General features: G+C 46.8%; 1 protein-coding gene across 9 annotated transcripts in view; it reads right to left on the bottom strand.

Moving 5' to 3' along the window:
• The window catches only part of CHD9 (chromodomain helicase DNA binding protein 9), a 242,082-nt gene extending 222,247 nt beyond the window's left edge, over positions 1 to 19,835 (bottom strand). For 6 of the 9 annotated variants that reach the window (XM_032611957.1, XM_032611970.1, XM_032611968.1 and 3 more), the window contains exon 1: positions 19,651 to 19,835. The gene's annotated coding sequence lies outside the window, so the exon portion shown is untranslated. Of the gene's footprint in view, positions 1 to 10,842; positions 11,132 to 19,650 lie in introns of those variants that run through there. The other 3 variants (XM_032611969.1, XM_032611964.1, XM_032611961.1) reach the window with 3 other exon arrangements.
• Between the last annotated feature and the right edge of the window lie 3,262 nt (positions 19,836 to 23,097).

Below are 23,097 nucleotides of genomic sequence, written 5' to 3'. Positions count from 1 at the left end.
TTGTCCAAAGGCATCTTGGGTTGGATTTTCTGTCCCTGGTTACCAAGAGAATCCTAATGGACACAGTATTACCTCGTTTAATCTTTTCACCAACTGTGAGCTAAGTATCGGAGCCCCTAACTCTACAGATGAGGAAGAGAAACAGGCACAGAGAAGTGATGTGATGTAAACGGTGCAGGCAGGATTTGAACCTGGCCTCCTGGCCCCTGGAGCCTGCATTCTATCCACTCCGCAGGGGCTTGGGAATACAGCTGAGTCTCATAGTCATCTCTGTCACAGACTTTAGTCAGCAGTAGAGCATCTGCTGGCAGAGGAGAGCCCTGATTCTCTTGCAGTCGGTGGCTGAAGGAGGACCTAATTCACTTGGTGTTCTCTGCCACATGTGCCCTCTTCCTGGAAGAAAAACACCAATAGAGGAGGAGCTTAGTCAATTCCTGCAGGGTTTAAGCTTGATGTCAAGGGCCTGGAGAGCTTGGAATGCTGAAGGATCTTAGTTCCCTGACCAGTGATCGAACCTGTGCCCACTGCAGTGGAAGCGTGGACCCCTAACCACTGGACCACCAGGGATTCCCTAGAGTTCCACTCTTTTCTCTGAAGATACCAGACTCTGGTAAAATGCAAATACCTCTCAGGACTCCAGGGCTTACAACCTGAGCTGCTATCAGTGGTGACAGTTTTGTAGGAATAATGGCTTTGAGAGGGGTTTAGGGTACCAGGTGCATGCTGGGCTGGTAATGGTGGCACTCTGGAAGAGGAAAAGGGTGCAGAAAGGGAATCTGAGAATTGGATACGTTTCAGTTGGTTAAGGGAGCAGGTCATCCATGTAAGTGTGATAATGGGATCAAATAATACGCTATCTGGGATTTGCTGCAAAATAACAGGGGGATGGGGAAAGTAGGTGGAAATATAGATGAAATAAGATATATACACTAATATGTATAAAATAGATAACTAACGAGAACCTGCTGTATAGCACAGGGAACTCTACTTTATTTCGCTGTACAGTAGAAACTAACACAACGTTGTAAAACAACTATGCCCCCCCCCAAAAAAGATTGGCCATTAGTTGATCATTGTTGAAGCAAGGTTACCAGTACATGAGGGTTTATTCTGTCTACATGAGCATATGTTTGAAATATTCCATAGTAATATTTTAATTATGAATAATTTTAAAAAATGATTTAAAAAACATGTTTTGTGCTTTATTCTTTATATCTTGTATGCACCCCACAAATGTTTTCTCCCCATTTTAAAGATGGTAAAACTGAGGCTCAGAGAGTTTAAGTCATTTACGCAAGGTGGAATTGAGAGCTAAATCCAGGCTTTCCAACTCCTGTATCCCAAGGTTAGTCTGGGGCAGAGGGCAGCAGAGGCAAGTTGGCAGCCCCTGCCTGACGGGGGCTGACAGGCAAGGACGGGGGCTAGGTGAGCCAGTCTTGTCCACATCCAAGTCTTGCCGAGAGGCAGCCCAGCCTGTGTGTAACTGGTGTGGCGAAGACCCCGGCAGGGCCTCACGGATTCATTGAGCGCACAGTGGAAAGCTCCTGGCCACTGACTTCACATGCTTCTCGGTAGTTAAGAAAACACTGAGTCCAGCACAGCAGGCTCTGGCTCTGGACCCTTTCATGGGCATCCTGAGGACTGCCTGAACATCTGGGTCTGATAAAGCCCACGTGGGCTTCCCTGCCGCCTTTGCCATAGCTATTTCCGCACGTACCCTTGAAGCTCTGTGCGTGTGGAGGGTCTTTTCTTTTCTTTCCTCCCAAACATATGGATTCCCAGCTCCTATTTCAAACTCAAATACTCCTCTGCTATAAACTCCCCAAAGCTCTCAATTTCCTTTTTCCATTGCTCATTCTTTCCTGAAGTGCATGAAAAAGCCTCTCTTAGCTCTGTTCCAATTTCCTTGTTTATGAAAGAAGGGCAAAGAGAACAGTGATTTCAATGATCAAAGTTAAGCAGGCCCTGATTCCTTCCTTAGGAGAGCACACCTCAATGACCTGGGAGATCCCAACTTACCAGGTACGAAAACAAATCACAGGAAAGCCCTGACTCCCCCCAAAACACTCATCCTGCAGGAGGCCTGATACAGTGCCAGCTGCTTCCTTTATCTGGCTGAAACGTCCTCTTTGAAAACCACTAATGGAATAGAAAGAAGAAAAGAAACGGGCATGATTCCCAGAAGGTTACTGCTGGAGTGGGAGTGTGTTATCTGGGAAGGGAAGAACAGGTCCTTGCCTGCTCCTTAGCCTGTGGCCTTGTGTTTCTTCATGATGATGGCAACTTACAACTTAGAGGCAGAAAGAAGCCAGTCCTCAGCACTGAAACACTGGACACATCAGCACCAACAGGCTGTGGGAGGAAAAGGGACTCAGTGCTTCATGAAGCACCTGGGGGACAGAAGGTTCCCCACCCAGGGAGAGACCCTCAGGTGCCTTCACAGGGCCCAGCAGGTAACACGATGATAAAAGGCAGTGGACATTGGTTTCAGCCTGGAGGAGCCCTGGGTAGTAGCAGCGGGGCCTGGAGACAGCAAGTCCTCTCTGGAGCGGGCAGCAGCCATTCACCTCTTGCTGGTTGTTCTTGTGGAAGAACGTGAGCCTGGTGTTGCCAGATCTTCCATTTTTCAAAAGACATGGAGATCTGGATTTTACATGAAGTCTCCCAGTTTGGGAACTGATTTTGATGGAACATATTGCAAAGGCTGACATTAGGAGCTCGATAAGATCTGTCTCGCAGTGCGAGTTCACCCAAGCATCCCTGGTTTGCAGCCCAGACCTAGTAACTGGTCCTCTACACCTGCAGTGTGGTCGGCAGCGCTGGGAGAAGTAGCCAGGAAGAGGTCAGAGGCAGCCACGGGGCAAAGGGCATTGCCTGGCACAGGAAGGAGGTAGCCCTGCCTGCTGTTCCCGGGCTCATAAAACACTCGCAGGCTTCTGTCATGTTACCACGCTGGATCTGCTACCAGTTGGGTCCTTACCAACAACGCTCCCATCCCCTTTAGAAATTCTCCTCCTCCCCAAGGCAGTTCATGTGGCTAGCTCAGAACTCTTTCTTTGGGGGAGGCAAGTCGACACTTCAGCCTCTGACCACATTCAAGATAACCTTCAAGACAACTTAAAATTCACCTGCCCGTGGAAGAAGCAAGTGACACCTTCCTTCCTCTCACGGTTGACAAAACCATGACCAGCAACTCTGCATCCTTAAGGAGCTCTTTCTTTCCCCCCAAAAGTCACATTGTGCTTTGAGGACAACTTCTGTTCCTCATCTCTGTGAGAGAGAAAAGAGGCACAGAGCTGGGAACTATTTGCCCAAAGACACACCTGGGAGGACTCCTAATAGCTGGCAGAAATACGCACTAAGCTATTTTTTTTAAAAGTCCAGGTGTCTTCCTGATTTGTACATAATAACGGTAAGTAAAATTTCCTCACAATGGGATGGTGCAGTAATCTAGAAGGCAGAGAGAGATGAGAAAAGCTTTTAGGCATGGGAATTCCCTGGTGGTTAGGACTCCGTGCTTCCACTAGAGCAGCCCGGGTTCAATCCCTGGTTGGGGAACGAAGATCCCACAAGCCTCGGGGTGTGGCCAAAAAAAGAAGAAAAAAACAAAAAAAGGCACGATCATGGAATCTCTTTCTCTAGCATTACCTTTGCTCTACCAGGTAGGTTCTTTTATTCTTGCAATTCCCTGTATACAGGGAATGAGAAAGATGCGTGGGAGGAGATGACAAGAGAGAGTTTCAGAGCAAGGGAAAGTACATTGCACAAGCGACTGCCTGCAGCAGGGCATGCGCGTGAATCTCTGGGTCTGGATTTGCATGCTTCGCCTGCATGCAAGCCATTTTGGTAGAAGGAGAAGTGTTGTTTCTATACTTCAGTAAATACAATACCCTCCTAAGAGAACCTTCATGACTCCTGTCTCTCTCTCTCTCATCTCACCAATACCCTGTTGCTGTTCATCTAATCAATATGTATTTATTGAGCACCTTCTCGGTATCTGGCACTGTGATATGCGCTGAGATTACATTGATGAACAAGAAAGACACAGTCTTTGTCCTCAGGGGACCCACTGTTTATGAGGGAATCAGACAAGTGAATGGGAAGATGCCATTCAGTGGGGTTAAGCCCTCAGATGGAGGAAGTGGACGTGGAGAGGGCACGGAGGAGGAAGCGTGACCTGATAGGCTGCGGGGGGAGTGGGGGAACGTATTCTGGGAGAAGTGAGGTCTAGGCTGAGATCTGAAGGATGAGCTGGAACGAGACAAGGAAAAGGGAAGGGGAGCATTTCAGGCAGAGATCTGGAGGTCAGATTCTCCCTAGCACTGGATGAAAAGCTACTGTTTGTGCTAAGGCAAGTTCCATCCTGGGGAGGGTTTCAGGGGAGTTCTGGAGCCAAGTATGGGACCAACGTGGCACTGGTCATAAGCCAACCTTAAAAATCATTGTTCTCAAAAAAAAAAAAAAAAAATTGTTCTCTGATTTAAACTGCTCAGTTAAAAGCATTTAAAATGGTCTCCAGTCCTTAGGGTGCTCAGAATATAGGATGGAGAACTAAGTTCTCAGGGGACACTGGAATATAGTCCCTCCTCCTGAGGAAGGACACAAATACTAAGGGTAAAGCACAGAACCTGAGAAAAACTGACTTTTTAATTCTAGTTTACAACAGAGGACAGAGAAAATTCATACTTTTGTCCTCTCTCTCTCTTTCACACACACACACACACACACACACACACACACACGCACGCACTGTCCTGGTGAGCTAGGCAGCTTAGATTTTTTATGTTATTTTTTACAGAGGAGGAAACTGAGGCTCAAGGGGCAAAGCATCCAAGGTTATTGGCTCATTCATTCACTCACTGACTCAACAACAATTAGTGGAGCACATGCTGCCAGCAGGCTTGCACACAGCGGTGAATGACACACGTACTCCCCTACTCATGGGAGCCAGGGTTCTAACCCATTTCTTCCGATTCCCACCCCAGTACTCCATCCAATACACTGAACTGCAGTTGGATACGTGTTCTCTGGTGCAACACGCCAGTGGACGGGTGTTTACGGTCCTGTGCCCTGTCTTTATCAGCACTACCCCCAGCCCCAAACATGCCATCGAGGCAAAAACAGCATAGTTGCTATGCAAATGTATCTTCAAGACAAGGTGCAGACCCAGATTTTCCCTGTAAGTCCCTCTTGTATAGAAGCTGTACCAACCAAAGGTTGTCCTGGCCCAGGTGGTCTTTGAGTCACTGGGAAATTTCCCATTGCACCTCCGCCCCCTGTACTAGCCCAAAGCGAAGGCTTTTAAACCCTCACCTTTTGCAAGTCTTCCCTCTAAACCCTGTCCCATGGAAGTCGGGATGGGATAAAGGTTCTTTCAAAGCAAACTGGGGAAGATTGAAGGGGAGGAGAAAGCAGGCTGTGAGCAAGGGAATAGGAGACACCAGGCCCACTCTGCTTCCCGCACAATTGTGCTGTGAGCCAAATCTGGCCAAGGTCGGAGAGGACTGGCAAAACCCAACCAGACAGACATCCCTCAGAGATGCCTGGGAGACGCTGGTGTATCTCCCCAGAGCCTGGGCAATGTTATTTCCTGGGGCGAAGCAAGTCACAAAGGATGAAAGCTGATGACTGAATGTCTGGGGCAGGGTGGGAGGCTTTGCCAGGAGGTGGAGGTGGAGTGGTGGAAAGGGGGGAGGGGAGGAGACTTGGCTGGTTTTGCACAGACACATCTCTTCATTTTTCCAGACTGGAAAAAGCTGTTTGCACTGTGCACATTTGCAGAGAGTCACAGTATTTACTACGCTTCCTGGCTCGACAGATTTCTTTCTGTCATTCAGTCAAACGCAGCTTGTATTTTTCATAGCCAGAGCCGAACAGACCGTGGAAGCTCTTCCCCCACGTTGTGTTCAAAAACACAGCACGAGTAACTCAGAAAGCCCGGCTCACGTGGGCAGCGGGAGCGGGTGGTGGTAGCATGTTGTAGAGATAAAGACCCATGTTTAGAAAAACACTGTCTTCCCCTTGGAGGGGTTTAATGACGCTCCTTGTTTTCTCGGCACACATTGTTTTTTGAGCAGCCGGAAGAAACAACTGCTGTACTAGAAACTGATTCCTGCCCTTTGCATGTGACTCTCGGTTATCCATACTGACAGCGGTGAGTAGTTCAGGGGAGCAGGATAATTTTTTAAAGTGGTTAATAATAATATAGAAAATCCTTTCTTGCCAAAATCTGCCTATCCAGGGAAAGGTATCTGTTGAACCACTGTATGCTTGCTCAGAGATTAATTCAATCCCACAAACATTAGCTGAGCATGCCCCATGTGCACGGTATGGTGACAGGGGTGGAAGTGTCCAAGCTGACCACAACCTAACATGCACTTTACCTTTTTAGTAGAAAACGGCATGTGAGCCCAATGGCATTCACAGCCAGGGGTGGAATTCCAGGCACTAGGGATGGGCCGGGTCAGTAAGGAAAGTCTGTGGGGGGTAGCAGAGGGGAAAGCTATCCCAAACCCCCTTCACATCATACTCCTAGGTTCCTGTATGTGTAATATACCAGCCAAGCCACCACACTGGGAGTGTAGTCATCAAATCTTGCTCAAAACCTCAGAGTCATGCTGCCCGAGAGTCCGAGAGTGGGTGCCTCATCTTCAGAGAGGACATAACGACGTATTCAGGCAACCTCTGACCTCGCCAGCCAGGGGGAAGGTAAATAAACAGTTACCCTTGATGACACAGGATAGCATCACCTGATGCAATGGAACAGAGCCTCTAACTTCGTCCTCTTCTTGGGTTGGCAAAGCACAGAGTCCTCTTGCATTAATTTAAAGAGAGAAAGGGCCCACCCAGACTTCTCCTCAAACCTGCTTTTGAGCCAGGAGCCTTGGGACTTGGAGGGGTGGAGGCAGGCGGAGGAAAGTAGGGGAGGGTTTTTAGGGGACCAAGGGAGTCAGGGGAGCTAGAAATTCTGTACAGTCCAAGTTGATGATGCCAGATGTAGCTCAATTTTTTTTTCTTTTAAAAGACTATTATGGGTTTCCTTTCCAAAGTGGAAATGCAGGGATGGAAAAATGAGTTTCAGTTGCTATGGTAATAGGAGTTGGCTGGGCCTGTAGGAGCAGCAGCTGGAGTAGAGCTAGTGGCCGGGAACCTGGCCCCATGACAGAGGGAGCTTCCGGCTGGGGATAAGACAACAACAGGCTTTAGCAGGAAGGAGAAGGAGGAAAGATGAGAGAAAAGGAGACAGAAACTGTGTCTCCGGACATCGCAGCCTGTGAATCCTGCAGACATTAGCAGGGATACAGAATGGGGTTTGTGTGTGCATGAGTGTGAGTGGCTGTGTTGTATGTGCATCCCCACAGGCCAAAAAAAAAATGAGAAGCAAAATAAATCCAATGCCTGAAAAAGAATGGCCGAGAAAGCCCTAAGACAGCTGAATGACTGAAGAGGAGAGGGCGGCCATTTAGGAGCCTTCCAGGAGGTTGTGGGAAATGCCTGAACAGGGACTGGCCCTCACATGCTGTGCTCCCTCACCTTTTGTCCTCATACAACTCCTCAAATTGAAACTGGTGTGGGCCAGCAACACAGCCGACAAAATCCCCACAGGGTTAGCAAGACTACGGGTGTCGGTAAGCTGGTTGTTCTATTTCATCTGCACCTCTAGGTGACTGTTTTTGTTCCGGGTAGAAAGTATCCATGACCCTGGGACTCTGGGGTCTTCTAGTCTGGGGCTGTGAAGGGGTCTGGATGTTCTCAACATCACATTCTGGGGAGATGTTTTGATTAGGCCTATGGTGACTTTAGGCCTTTGCTGGATCCCTCAGCAGGGCCCACCTGAGAGAATATTATGCCATTCCCACTCCTACCCCAGTAACAGGGACCACTCAGGCCCTCTCCTCCCATCACGTGGTGGTAAATAGATAAGGAGACCTCACATTTATGAAGGTACTCCAAGTTAGGCTTTTGACACTATATAATCCTATCACTCTCTCTATATATGCTGCCCCTGAGAAACACTGAGAGGATCATACAGTTTAAATGGACCACCACTCCGGTATCTTGTTTTGTATTTCTTCATTTTACAATGTATCAGGAGGCTCAAAAAGTAGAAGTGAGTGCAAAAAAGAATAAAATACTTAGGACTAAACTTAACCAAGGAGGTGAAAGACTTGTACACTGAAATATGCAAAACATTACTGAAAGAAATTAAAGAAGATACAAATAAGTGGAAAGACATCCCATGTTCATGGATTAATATTAAGATGACACTACTACTCAAAGTGATCTACAGATTCAGTGCAATCTCTACCAAAATCCCAATGATGTTTTTTGCAGAAATAAAAAAATCCATACTAAAATTCATAAGGAATCTCAAGGAACCCCAAACAGCCAAAACAATCTTGAAAAAGAACAAAGCTGAAGAACTGAAACTTCATGACTTCAAAACTTATTACAAAGGTACAGTAATCAAAACAATATGCTACTGGTATACAGACAGACATATAAACTAGTGGAATAGAATAGAGAGCCTAGAAATAAACCCTCACATATATAGTCAAATGACCATTATGACCTTATTTCAACAAGGTGCCGAAACAACTCAATGGGGAAAGGACAGTCTTTTCAACAAATGGTGTTGGGAAAACTGGATATCCAAGTGCAAAAGAATGAAGCTGGACCTTCACTTTATGCCATATACAAAAATTACCTAAAATGGATCACACACCTAAACACAGGCTCTAAAACTGTAAACTCTTATGAGAAAACATGAAAAAAGAGCCTCGTGTCATTAGAATTGGCAATGATTTCTTGGACATGACAACAAAAGCACAGGCAACAAAAGAAAAAATAGGTAAACTGAACTTCATCAAAAGTAAAAACTTCTGTTTATCAAAGGACACTACTAACAGAGTGAAAAGGCAGACTGGGGGAAAATATTTGCAAATCACATATCTGATAAGGGATTAATATCCAGAATACACACAGAGCTCCTGACTCAAAACAACAAAAAACTCAAACTGATTAAAAATTGGGCAAAAGAGGGCTTCCCTGGTGGCGCAGTGGTTGAGAGTCCGCCTGCCGATGCAGGGGACACGGGTTCGTGCCCCGGTCCAGAAGGATCTCGCGTGCCACAGAGCGGCTGGGGCCGTGAGCCATGGCCGTTGAGCCTGCGCGTCCGGGGCCTGTGCTCCGCGGCGGGAGAGGCCACAATTGTGAGAGGCCCGCGTACCGCAAAAAAAAAAAAAAAAAAAAAAAAATTGGGCAAAAGATTTGAAGAGACATTTCTTCAGATATTCAAATGACCAATAAGCATATGAAAAGATGCTCAACATCCTTAATCATTAGGAAAATGCAAATCAAATCCACAATGAGATCCTATTAGAACTATTAATGAACAAACAAACAAACAAAACAAAATAACAAGTGTTGGCAAGGATGTGGGGAAATAGGAACCTTTGCCCATTGCTTGTGGGAACGTAAAAAGGTGCAGCCACTGTAGAAAATGGTAGGCGATTCCTTCCTTCCTTCCTTCCTTCCTTCCTTCCTTCCTTCCTTCCTTCCTTCATTTATTTATTATTTTTGGCCATGCTGTGCGGCCTGCGGGATCCTTAGTTCCCCGACCAGGGAGTGAACCTATACCCCCTGACTTGGGAGCACAGAGTCTTAAACACTGGACCGCCAGGGAAATCCCAGCAAAATCCCAGCAATTCCTCAAAAGATAAAATAGAGAGTTACCTTATGATCCACTCTGGCTATATACCGCAAAGAATTAAAAGCAGAAATATTTGTACATCCATGTTCATAGCCATATTATTCAGAATAGCCAAAAGGTGGAAGCAACCCAAACGTCCATCAACAGATAAATGGATAAACCAAATGCTGTATATGCATACAACAGAATACAATTCAGCCTTAAAAAGGAAGGAAATCCTGACATATGCTACAACATGAATGAACCTTAAAGACATTATATGAAGTGAAATAAGCCAGTCACATAAGGACAACGATTGAACGATCCATCCTTATATGTAAGGTACTTAGAGTTGTCAAAATCATAGAGACAGAAAGTGGAATGGTGGTTGTCAGAGGCTGTAGGAAGGAGAAAATGGGGAGGAAATTAAATTAATTAAACAATTAAACCCCATTGTTTAATGAGTATGGAGTTTCCATTTAGGAAGATGAAAAAGTTCTGGAACCACCTGGAGATGGACTGTGGTGATGGCTGATTTTATAACAATGTAAATGTACTTAACGCCACCGAACTGCACACTTTAAAATGGCTAAAATGGGGGCTTCCCTGGTGGTGCAGTGGTAAAGAATCCACCTGCCAACACAGGGGACACGGGTTCGAGCCTTGGTCCGGGAAGATCCCACATGCCGCGGAGCGACTAAGCCCGTGCACCACAACTACTGAACCTGTGCTCTAGAGTCCGTGAGCCACAACTACTGAGCCCGCGTGCCACAGTTACTGAAGCCGGTGTGCCCTAGAGCCTGTGCTCAGCAACAAGAGAAGTCCCCGCAATGAGAAGCCCGCGCACTGCAACAGAGAGTAGCCCCTGCTTGCCGCAACCAGAGAAGAGCCAGAGTGCAGCAACGAAGACCCAACGCAGCCAAAAATAAAATAAATTTAAAACAAATTTTAAAAAATAAATTAATTAAATGGTTAAAATGGTAAATTTTATGCCCTGCATATTTCACCATAATTAAAAATATACATATACAGGTACATAAAAGTGGAAGTGACCTAGGGTCAGCATCTCGATCTCTGAGGAGTCCAGTTAGGCCCAGTCCCCACCGAGGAAATGGCCCTTCCCCTACTTCTTCTGTCTTGTCAAAACTTACCACAGGTGCAGACAAGACCACAGGCTGGTGTGGGAGCCCAGCGTGCGCAGGCGGGAGAGAAAGATGAACACAGACAAGGATTGCTGAGGAGGACGCAGGGTCTGAAGCGATAAGGGCCTTCGGGCAGGAGTGGACACAGCTGCCGGGAGCTCTGGCGGTTCAGTGCAGGAGGGAGGCGGGACTTCTTGCTTGGCTGCTGAGCGGTGTCACAGAGGAAGTGGTGTTTAAGGGGGGTTTGAGGGAGTGAGGACGTGCAGCTGTGTGAATTGGCGGAGGGCATCTAGGTGAGTTGTTTGTTTGGCAGGCGTGTGGTGTGACTGAGAGGCGGAAGTTGGGAGAGGAGGCTGGGTCGGCAGGGAGGGGAGGCAACCTGGGAGAAGGGCACCCTGTGCAGGAACTTCTCTGCCACACCAGCCTGTGGTCTTAGAAGGCAAGCACTGTAAAGGCATACTTGGCCTTGATTTGTAGCCTTCTGAAGCCAGATGCCGATGGATTGTGAACTGACAATAATAACTTCTAGTGACAGAGTACTTACTAAATGCATCTTAATAACCCTAAACGGCAGGTAGCAATCTCAGCTCCACTTTCAGCTGGGAAAACCGACGGCCCAGTGATAAAGCAGCCTGTCAAGAGAGCGCGCGCGCACGCGCGCACACACACGCGCGCACACACACACACACACACACACACACACACACACACAGCCAGTTAGTGGTGGGGTTGGAGTGCGAACCCAGGCCTACATGGGTCCCAAACTGGAATACATATAAGAAAGCCCTCAGGAGCTAGTTTAAAAACATAAATTCCATTCCCAGTAGCCAAAGCTGGAATAATTTGAGCAACGAAACAAAGTAGTATTGGATTATAGCCTGGGGTATAAAGTAAAATCCACAAGTCCATACTATTACAAATTTTTAAAAAAATTCTTCATTGGGAGAGAAGAGCCCAACCTCCCATGAAGAATTCTAAATAAATTATGTAGACACATGACCCTAAAGTACGGGGGACAGACCGCCCACTCCCTTAAGCGTGGGCTGCACATAATAATCTTCCTGGACTTCCCTGCTGGTCCAATAGTTAAGACTCTGCACTTCCAATGCAGGGGGTGCGGGTTCAATCCCTGGTCGGGGAACTAAGATCCCACATGGTGCACAGTGCCGCAAAAAAAAAAAAAAACTTCCTTCCAAGAGAACAGTATGGAACAGGGGAAACAGAGTAACTTCACAGAGAAATCTGACAAATGCTACCTCAGCCAGGTGATCCAGGATAGTAGCAAAAGTGGTAAGTCATGTTGATATTATGGACACATCATGTGATGTGATGAAAAAAGGCACTTTATTTCTGTGGTCTTCCTCTCCAAAACCCATAACCCTAGTCCAACCATGAGAGAAATATCACACAAATTCCAATAGCAGGGTATTCTACAGTACATCTGACTGGTACCCCTCAAAACTGGCAAGGTCATCCAAAACAAAGGAGTTCTGAAACAATGTCACAGCCAACAAGAGCCTAAGGAGACATGACAACTAAATGCAATGTAGGACACTGGACAAGATCCTGGAATAGAAAAGGGACATTAGGTAAACACTAAGAAAATCTGAATAAACTATGGGCTTGTGTTATTAATAATGTATCAGTATGGTTCATTAATTATAACAAATGGACTATGGGTTAACAAACGGTTAGTAGGGGGACCTGGGTGTGGGGTATATGGGAACTCTCTGTACTATCGTCTCAATTTCTCTGTAAATCTAAACTGGTCTAAAAAAATAAAGTCTATTAAAAACAAACAAATTCCTGGGTTGACCCTCAGAACCCCTGGCCTTCTGGCGCGCATTTGCACAGCTGTAGCGGAGCTGTGAATGAAGTCAGGCGCACCACCTGCCTGACGACAGACTGAAGAGAAGCAGCAGATACAGCAGAACCCGCAGGGAGGGAGACAGTTCACTCCAAGGACACTGCATGCCTCTCCTCCATCAGACTCCTCGAGGTTAGGGACTGTGCCTCTCTCATTGGACTGGCAGCCTTCCTAATGTGTGAAGTGGATCTCCCCTGTCAGACTGGGCAGCCCCTGAGGGGCAGGGCCCACTTTTCCTCTTCAGGAGCTCAAGGAGGCCTTTCTCTGCAGCCCCAGGAGCCACAAATTCTCTATATGCATTTCATCTTCCTTTATGTAAGTCAAGGTTCTTCCTACGAGTGGGAAAAGAGGTTACGCACAAAACATACAGTTTTAAAAATTGAAGTAGAGTTAATTTACAATGTTGTGTTAGTTTCAAGGGTAGAGCAAAGTGATTCCGTTATACATACGTACATATAGGTGCGTGTGTGTGTGTATATATATATATATATATATATATATATTCTTTTTCAGATTCGTTCCCATTATAGGTTATTACAAGATATTGAGTATAGTTGCCTGTGCCATACAGTAGATCCTGTTGTTTAACAAGATGTACATTTTTTAAAGGCTGGCAAAAGGTCTGCTTGCTCCAAAATAAGAGGACTCCTAACTCTTTGGATAAGCATAACCAGTGCTCATAAGCAGCAAACTCAATAATTTGGATTTAGTGCCTTAAGCCTCCTCTTCCACCCCCTCCCTCTCCAGTGCCACCTGTATCCCAGTCCTCAGGAATAGACGAGTGATAACAGTAGTAATAGCTTAAAATTGTGATGCTGCCGATTCTATAATGGAGCAAAACTCTATATCCCAGAAAGCTGCTTCTTGGTTGCAAGAAGCTGTTACTTGGAGGTACACAGCAAGTCACCCCAAAATGTGGGGACAGTATATCAGTAGAATGCATACAAAATGTCTGTGATGACTGATCTGCAAAAGTTCTTAAGCACAGGACAGGATGTGTCTCTGGACAAAGCAGGAAGAGCAAGGCCTGGAAATCAAATCAAGACTTGACAATGGAAAAAAAAAAAAAAGCCAATTGTATTAACATAAGCTGAAAAATATTAGGTAGAGAGAAATGGTGATGTCTGAGGAGCTGAGAAAAGGGGGTAAGAAAGAGCAAGTCTTTGAGAGTCTATCTTCTCCCACATTGTCCAGGGTAGTGGGAATCCCTTGAGCATTCCAGGCAGCTCAGAGCTTCCCAGAATTCTCTCTTGATAGGGATCTTAAAGTTGGTCCAGGGAGCAGTAGGAAGGCTAAGATTCGGTAATTGATTAGTCACGTCTATCATGAGCACAGAGATGGGGAATCAGGCCAGTAGTGGTGCCATTCTGGACTGCTGTATCCCTCAGAGGATACAAATATCTTAGGCCATCCTGGCTATTAAAATAATTCATCTTGTTCACCTTGTTTGGATTCCAGGAATGCCAAGCTTCTAAGTAGAATTTGGCATCCCCTGTGACTTTCCTACAGGGGAAAGAATGTGCTGATAGGCTGACATGAAGTTTTCAGGCTGCTTCACAGTGCTTGTCCCATTGTGATTTAATATATTTGTGGTCTGGCTTCCTCACCAGGCTGCTGTGAATTTGGTGATTCTGTCCTTTTTAGCCTGATCAGTTCCATGTGCACGAAAGGCACTCCATCTCCGACCTGCAAAGAATGAGCAGCATCTCCAGCCCCCAGCCCCCGTCACATTGGCCCCGAGGGGTGCTTCTCCTGACACTGCTAGCCAGCTGCGCTTTGCCACGTCAATCACCCCGACCGCAGCCATCTACCCTGAGCCCGGCATGAGCTGTGGGAGGCCTGCAAGAAAAGTGCTACAGCGACCAAAATAAGTTCTGTTGGAATAAGAAAGAATAAGGAAGAAAGATTGATCCTGTGCTTGGGGCAAGATGCCAAGAACACATGACAGAAAACAAGCAGAAGGAATTGGCAATGTTTAATCTAGAGCAGGGAAGATCCGGGAGGGCCAACCAGTTCCCTGTCATCAAATACCTGAAGGACTGCGGTGATGCAAAGGGGAAAGATTTGTTCCCTGGGGCTCCAGAAGAAAGTATGGCAACCAAGGGGTGGCAGATACAGGGAGAGAGATTTCGGTGAGATAAAAAAAGCGGAACTTTTAAAGGCAGTTTTCCTTTAATATCAGTCATTCAAATATCACCACTTTTATCTTTCTTCTTTCTTCTGTCACGTTTGTGAGAAGCAGTGTAACTCGGCGATTAGGAATACAAACTGAAACAGAAACGCTTGGGTTCATTTTCCAGTCCTGTCACTTACTAGCTACATAACTTTGGGCAAGTTACCTTACTTTCCCATGCCTGTTTTCTCCACTAATAATAGTACCTACTTCAAATAGTACTTAACCCATGTGACTGTGGTGAAGATTGATTAAATCATACATGCAAAATGCTTAGGATAGCCCCCAGCACACATTATGTGCTCAGCAAGTGGTAGCAGCTATTATTTTTTATTATAATCTCATACCACTTATACTATTTCTAAGTAGACACATTATTTATCTAAATTTATTTGAAAGGAAACTTTATATTACTACTGCAAAGGCAAAGCCAGAAACACTTGTCATGTATAGATGGAAACTGTACAAATAAACATAAGACAATGTTATCAAATTTTAGCTAGCTACTGTTGCCTGTTCCACCCCCTGAGTTTGAGAACTGCTGCCTTTTCCGTAAGAAGGGAGACGAGCAAGTGTTACCAAAACGGTCTGGTACTTCACTGAAACTTCTTTTGTTGACTGTAGTCAGAAGGCAGAGTCTGGCAAGTTTAAGGAAGTGAAAGGCCAGTGTGGTTGCAGCTCCTGCTCTAGGGAGAGAGGCAGGGCCGGATCAAAGGGACAGTTTAAAAAGGAAATACCTCTCCAAGAATGAGGCTTCGTCATCTTTAGCACTACAGTGCTCTGCCATACCGAATCATCCCACCAGGCACCCAGTGGTATGATCAGCACACTTCAAAAAGCAGTCAGAAACATTTCATAGACCACCGCGCTCCCCAGCGCCCCCCGGAGGAAACCTGCAGACAGTTTCCAGACACCCCGCCTGCCTCTCACTTCTTTCTACTCGAAGACATTTTCTGGTGGCAGGCTGCGTACTCCTGACCGCACGCAGAAGTTGGGGGTTTGCTGGGACGCACAGTGTCTCCGAGCAGCCCCAGAGAGACTGAGCCGTTTGCTCCAAGGTAACTCACTCATCGACGCATCCTCTACTGGCTCTCCTCCCTTCTCCGGTCCGTTTCACTCTCACTGGGCTTTCGGGGATCACCTCCCAAATGAATTCCGGGCACCCAAGTCCTGGTCTCGCGATCTACTTTGGGGAAGCCCCAGCTATGGCACAGTTTAACTGTGGCACTTGAGAAATGGCTGAGAATGTTCCACGGAGATTCATGAGACAGGTAAGAATTCAACCAGGAGGACATTTAGTCTCCTTCTGACACTTAGGTCCACGATTCTAGATCGAGTCAGCAAACTACAGCCCGCGGCCCATGGGCTCTCCCACTGCCTGTTTTTGTACAGCCTGAGAGCTAAGAATGGTTTTTACAATTTTAAATGGTTGGGGGGGAAAAAATCAAAACGAGAATAACATTTTATGGCCCATAAAAATGATATGAAACCCAGAGTTCAGTGTCCATCAATAAAGTTTTATTGGAACACAGCTACACTTATTCATTCCCATATTGTCTACGGCCACTTTTACTCCATAACTGCAGAGTTGAGTAGTTGCAGCTGAAACCATATATGGTCCACGAGGCTCAAAACGTTTACTATCTGGCCCTTTACAGAAGAGTTTGCTGACCCCTATTCAAGATCATTATCCTGCAGGGACAAGAGGCAGATTGAGACCTGGTTGCCCAGTGGATGGGAAGCCCATCACCAGACCTAGTATTTAGGGGGTTTTTGGATCAGATGTTCACAGTTCCTTTTCCTACATCTCTGTGACCACCCTCATGACTCCCTCTGACCTCTGCAGGTACCTGGGACTCCCCCACTGAGGCATTAATGTTTTTATACCAGGAGTAATTTTATTTATTTTTAAAAGGGCATGAGACCTTTTGTTCCCCACACTCTGCCCATTGTCCCAGGTGGTTTCATCGACTCTTGATGGCTTCAGTTACTCATTCTTCCCCAAATCAAACCAAATCTCCAGCCCAGGATCGTGTCCTGGATCTCAGATCAACACTCAGATGTCTGTTCAACATTAGATTAAGATGGGGTGGAGAGATGGGTTTTGCTGCTTACCAGTGGTGTAGCTTTGAGCAAGGCATATAACTGCCTGGGGCATCAATTTCATCACCTGTCAAAGGTGGAAACAACCCCGCCCAGTCTGCCAGGATTACTGTGCTAATTGGACGAAAGGTGAGCTGCCCACAAAACACTGCCACCTGGCCCCAGCCTCCCTCTCCAGCATATTATCATATTATCGGGCCTCTGCTTCCTCTGACCACTACACTCCCTGCACACTGGCTCTCCTTGAGCTCCTTGACTTTGCCAAGTTCTCACCTACCTCTGGGCCTTTGCACATGCTGCTTTTTCTGCCTGAAATACTTTCTCCTCATCTCACCCCCCACCCTGGCTGCTTCTCAGCCTTTCCGACCCCTAATCCATATGTATGCCTTTCTGTATGCCTCTCCATCTTTGTGCTTGATTTTCTCAGTGCATGTGCAGTGATGTCTACTTAGAGTCAATTCTCATTATTCACAGTGGTTATATTCTATAAAGTTGCCATGAACATGGAACTGGCAAATACTGATCTATTGCTCCTAAGGGAAAAACCTAAGGTTAGGTTTCTGCAAGCCTCTGGTCACATTTTCATCAACAGATCAATACCTAACCTTATTTTATGTGTGTTTCTGTTTCAAGATTCCTTATTTAATATATATTGTTGATTCATTCACATTGAACTCACAGCCAATACTACTACAACTCATGCCTGAACAAAGCTTATCTAAGACACATTTTCTCCGTAAGGCACATCGCAGCCTTCTTGTGCTTGGGAACACTGGACAGCACTTCAGCACTATGTTTGGGGGTGATTGTAAACAGCAAAATCACCAACAGAAAGCACAAAAATGCAAAACAAACAAACAAACAAAAAAAACATGGCACTAAATAGACCACAAAAAGGACACTTGTTCACAGTTCTGAGAGCTGAAACAAGAAAGCAGTGTCATCTTGTTTTGACCTCAGCTGGGAACACGTGTGTTGAGTGACTCAAATTTTTTGCCACTGTTTGCGTCCATGAATGACCATGAGAAGCGCTGTGGCTATTGATTTGGGGGTTACAAATAAATTTTAGCGAGTGGGAGGATTTGCAAATACGGAATCTGCAAATAATGAGGATCCACTGTACTTTCTTCCCATTTCTCTCATTCACTAGCATGTGAGTTCACTGAGGACTGGTTTACCTCTGTCTTACCGTTTTACCTCTAGCGCCTGGAAAACAGCCTGGCACATAGTAGGCTCTCAATAATAAATCCAGTTGAAATGAACACATGAGTCAATTCAGTGAAAGTGCTTCGTTGGCAGCAATGACAGCTAGTGTTTATGGAGCAGGCACCACGAGCTGCCCTGTGCTAAGTGCTTTTTCTATGTTTCCTCTGCCAACAAGGGAAACAGGAGATTACTGTACTTTTGCCACGGGCTCTGGAATCAGACTGCCTGGGTTCAAACACAGGACCTGCCTTTTATTAGTTATTTAACCCTGAGCAAGTTCCTTGACCTCTCTGAGCCCCAGCTTCCTTCACTATCAAATGGGGTAGTTATAGTAGTACCTTGTGGGTTATGGTGATGAGTTGATGTGGCCATGCGAAGAAAGCATTTAGCACTGTGCCAGGCACAGGCAGGTCCGTAGTAAACATTACCTCTTATGGGCAATAATTCCCATGGCAACTCTAAGAGTTTTATATGATACTATCATACCCATTTTGCAGATGAAGGAACTGAGGCTAGGAGGGGTTCCATGAGTTTTCAAGGGTCACACAGCCCACGAAGGGCTGGCTCTGGGAACTCCAAGCCTATGCTCATAACCACTTTGGTGTAAATGTAGCATTTACTAATATGATGAGGGCTGCTCCAGGAGGCCCCCTGAACTTCTGTAGGATCTGGGTAAAAAGAAACCCGCCTCTCTCATGAGTCTTTTCTCATATTCTACATCTGTGTCTTTCTGTTCCCTGCCCACTTCCGAGTTCAACCCTTTCAGAACCAGCCCTATTGGGAGGGAAGATGTTGGTTTGTTATCTTGGGTTTGACAGCTCAAAGGTGGAGATATTTCCTGCTTAAAAGGCATGTTGAAGAAGGAGGAGGAGGAGAAGAATCAGCATTCTGGGCTGCAACAACCGTCCTCCTTTTTCTCCAACCCTTTAAATCAAGGATCCTCACACTTGGCTGCTAGCTGGGAATCTCCTGGGAAGCTTTGAAATGTCCAGATGCCCAGGCCCCAACCCAGACCTCCTACATCTGAGTCTCGGAGGTGGGTGGGGTGGGGTGGGAGGGAAACGGGGCATCAGTATTTTTTAGTGCTCCCCAAGCGATTCCAATGGGCAGGCAAGTTGGAGAAATGGTGCTTTGGATCTTATTAGCACTCAGCTCCAAAGCTGAAGTCGCTCTGGGTGGCAGTAACTCTTTTCTCCTCCTAGGACTGGCTGTTCGGGGATTCGGGCAGGCTCTCCAGAGGAACCAGCTAGTGGAGGATGTTTGCGTGCGAGCGACCTGGCGTCCAGCTCTGCCCCTAGGCCCAGCTTGGCGACTGCGGGTCTCCAGGTCCCCACAGGCAACGACACGTGCGGCCGCTCCGACCTGTCTAGTCGTCCGCGGAGACCGCCGGCAGGGCTCGGCGGCCGCCACGCTGCCCACGCCTCACCACAGAGGTTCGCGGGAAACGCCCGGGGCTCAGGAATCCTACCTTGGCTGTCGGCGCTGCCCTCCGGTGCCCGCAATCCTGAGTCTCCGGTTCGACCTGTCGCCGGGCTCCGCGGTCGCTTTCGTCTGCGCCGGAGAGGCGCCCACTAGAGCGCAGGCGCCACCTAGTGGGCGCAGGGCGCCGGCTGGGAGGTGCGAGCTCAATCAGTCCCGGGCGGAAATGCAGCCCGGGCTTCCCAATTGGGCGGTTTTCCTACACGCTGCGCGCGCCGGGAGCAAATCCCGGCTGGGTGGGATCACCTTCACTCCTTAGAGGGCACTGGGAGCAAAACTTGCTGAACTTCCTTTTGGGGGCACGGAGGGGCAGCCAGGCCCTGGCTGCTGGCCTGGAATGCATAGTGGGATTTTCCTGGCGGGACTCAGGGATCTTGCCTTTCATCCAAAAGCTTTCAGTACACTCCAATGTGGCAGAGCCTCTCTTTTAAATGTCCTGCGAGCATCAGAGGATGCAAAGGACTGGGTTTCTCTTAAGCCCAGGGAGGCATTTTCCCTACTAGCAACCCTATCTTTTTGCCCCGCCTCACACCCCGCACCTCCCCACCCCCTTGCCCTCCTACTCTGTTCCCTCCTGTCCCTTTAGCTGAACTTTATTAAACACCCAGCCTTTGTCACACCCCCAGACACAGGTCCCTAAGGAGCTGGCAACCCAAGTTATGTTTCTGACCCGGGTGACATTGACATTTCTTTGGTTGAGGCCGTCCTTGGCACTACAGGACATTTACTTCCTTCACTCCATGGCGCTAAATGCCAGTAGACACCTCATAGTCATTGTGACAACCAAAACCACCCCTTCATATTTCCAGTTGTCTCCCGGGTTGGAAGAGCACTGCCCTAGGCTGAGAACCTATTAGCTGATTATTAAGGTCAGGAAAATGGTGGCTTATTGAAAGTGTGTACATTTCATTTATTTCTTCCTTCAACAAATGTTAACTGAGCACTTACTATGTGCCACTTTCCTACAAACAAGGGATACTACAAAGGACAAAACAGCTCAAAATTTCTGCCCTTGTTGAATTCACATTTATGTAACAAATTAACTTTTAGTACACACACAAAGGCAATGCAGTGTAATTGAGCTCTTCGCAAGGTAAGTACAGGATTTTTTTTAAAAATACACCAATTTATATAGTGCCCTGGTGCAATGCAGTGTAATTGAGCTCTTCTCAGGATAAGTACAGGATTTATTTTTTTTTAAAAAATACATCAATTTATATAGTGCCCTGGTGATGGAGACAAGTTTGGCAAAAACTTCTTTTAAGGCAATTTATCTCTGTGGTGATTTGGGGGGATAAGTTCACCAGTGGAAATATTAGACACACTCTGTGACAGTGAGACCTGAGCCAGTTCCCACTCCCCCCACCTTCGTGTGCCTATTTAAACTTTGGTCTCTCTGTACTGGTGTCATCTGGTCAAAGTGACCATCAAGGGTAGAGGGGGAGGGGGAGGGGAGGGAGTATTATCTATGAGCAATACCTGGACGGGCAAGGGGTTCGTGCGCGCGCGCATGTGTGTGTGTGTGTGTGTGTGTCACTGACGGGGGCCACCCCCAGCCTACTTAGGGCTTGCTCGTGCCCTGGTGAGGGTGAATCAGTCAGAGAAGTGCTGACAGGTACACTTCCCATTCTGTCACTTTAAAGTGTCTCTGAGTCACTTCCAGTCCTTGCAAGAGCTCCCTCCTCCGCCCCTACACACCATCCCACTTTGGCCCAAAGCTTGCCCCAGCAAAGACCTAGATTATAACCTCTGCAAGTCTGATGCCAGGCATCACCGGATGAGGTTAAAGGTTTCCTAAGGACTTTAAGAAGAACTCTCCCCTGAGTTCTTCTACCATTTTGTTCATTCCACTAATCACAGTGCTTTGGAAACTGTGGTTATCAACAGGTCTGTATTTTGCATAGGTTCTCCATAGGTGATCTCCTTGAGGGTATGCGCCATGTTGGATAGGTAAAAGTAGTGTCAATAATAATAATAATAATCTGTAATGTTATTAGGCACTAAGAATTGTAGATTGACTAGTTGAATCCTCACAATAATCCTATGAAGTAATCACTGTTATTCTACCCATTTTATTGATAAAGAAACTGAGACTCATAATGCTTAAGTAATTTGCCTTGGGTGGGAGAATTAGCAAGCGGTGTGGCCAGGACCTGAATTTGGATTGCCTGCCTGCAGAACCTTTGCCTCTGAGCACTCCACTGCTGTTGATGGAGCGCCTGGATAACCGTGCTGGGCACTGTGTTTTAGACACGGGACAGCATGAACAGGGCCTCTCATTTTTATCCCTCTGTGCTCTTGTTCTGTCCACTCTTTCCTTCAAAGGGAGAATTTTGTGTGCTGCATTTTGTTTTTTAATAAATTCATAATGTTATGAGATGTAACCTATTTTTAGTAGGTGAGGGCTTGTTTATCTTCTAGAAGCTTGCTCCATTAAAGAGGGTGAGGGAAATTCCCTGGCCGTCCAGTGGTTAAGACTTGGTGCTTTCACTGCTGTGGCCAGGGTTCGATCCCTGGTCGGGGAACTAAGATCCCTCAAGCCACGTGGCTCGGCCAAAAAAAAAAGAAAGAGGGTGAGAATCCTCTATTTTCCAAAGTGGATGGAGCTGGAAATGGGTCACCGGGAGCATGGGCAGGATGTCAGGATCCTGGCAGAAGGAGGGGTAGAGAAGGAAGTGAAATGCCCACGGTCACGAGACCCCTCCACAAGACCACCAGAGACAAGAGTCAAAGCCAAACGGCAAGGGTCATTTATTGCAGGTTCGAACCTGGACCTCCGCGCACTCGTTGCCGGTGACGCTAAGGAGGTCCCGATGGAGTTTAGTACAGCTCTTTTATAGACAGGTACAAACAAGCTCGGGACCTTCTGCGGGGCTTTCCAGGGGTGGGGAGTACTGATTGGCTAACTTTTAAACAAAGACACTAGTCACTGATTGGTTAACTTTTAAACAAAGACACTAGTCACCGTCTGATTGGTTGGATGGTTGCAAAAGGGGGTTCAGCAAGCATAGTTACAGAAGCGAGAGCGGCTGGTTAAGTTTCGGTTTCCTGAGGCTTTGTTTTTCAATTAGGAATACTTAAGATGGGGCCATAGTTACAAACAGTACAAACAGGAAGATCGATGCAATCCTAGCAGCGCTACGGCCTAATGGCAGGGCATCAATTCAGTCCTATTTCTACCAAAGTAGAACATAGCCCTTCAGAAGGAGGCTAGGATGCCGGAGACCAACAACAAAGGGGCAGGTGCCTATCCCAGGAAGATCACTTGGTCCTGCGAGGCTGGCCCTTGGACTAAATGGAAACTTGACTTTGGGGGTCATATAGGCTTACGGCACAAGTAAGTTTGGTCACTTTTTGGTCATGAACGGCATCTGCAAACCCTGCCAGATATTATGAGGTGTATTAGCAGGATGATTAGCAGGTGTATTAGCGGTTT

The sequence above is a fragment of the Phocoena sinus genome, chromosome 19, assembly GCF_008692025.1.
Source record: "Phocoena sinus isolate mPhoSin1 chromosome 19, mPhoSin1.pri, whole genome shotgun sequence".
Classification (NCBI taxonomy): domain Eukaryota; kingdom Metazoa; phylum Chordata; class Mammalia; order Artiodactyla; family Phocoenidae; genus Phocoena; species Phocoena sinus.
The sequence above is the reverse complement of the archived record's forward strand: the minus strand, read 5'-3'. Positions and strand labels throughout refer to the sequence as shown.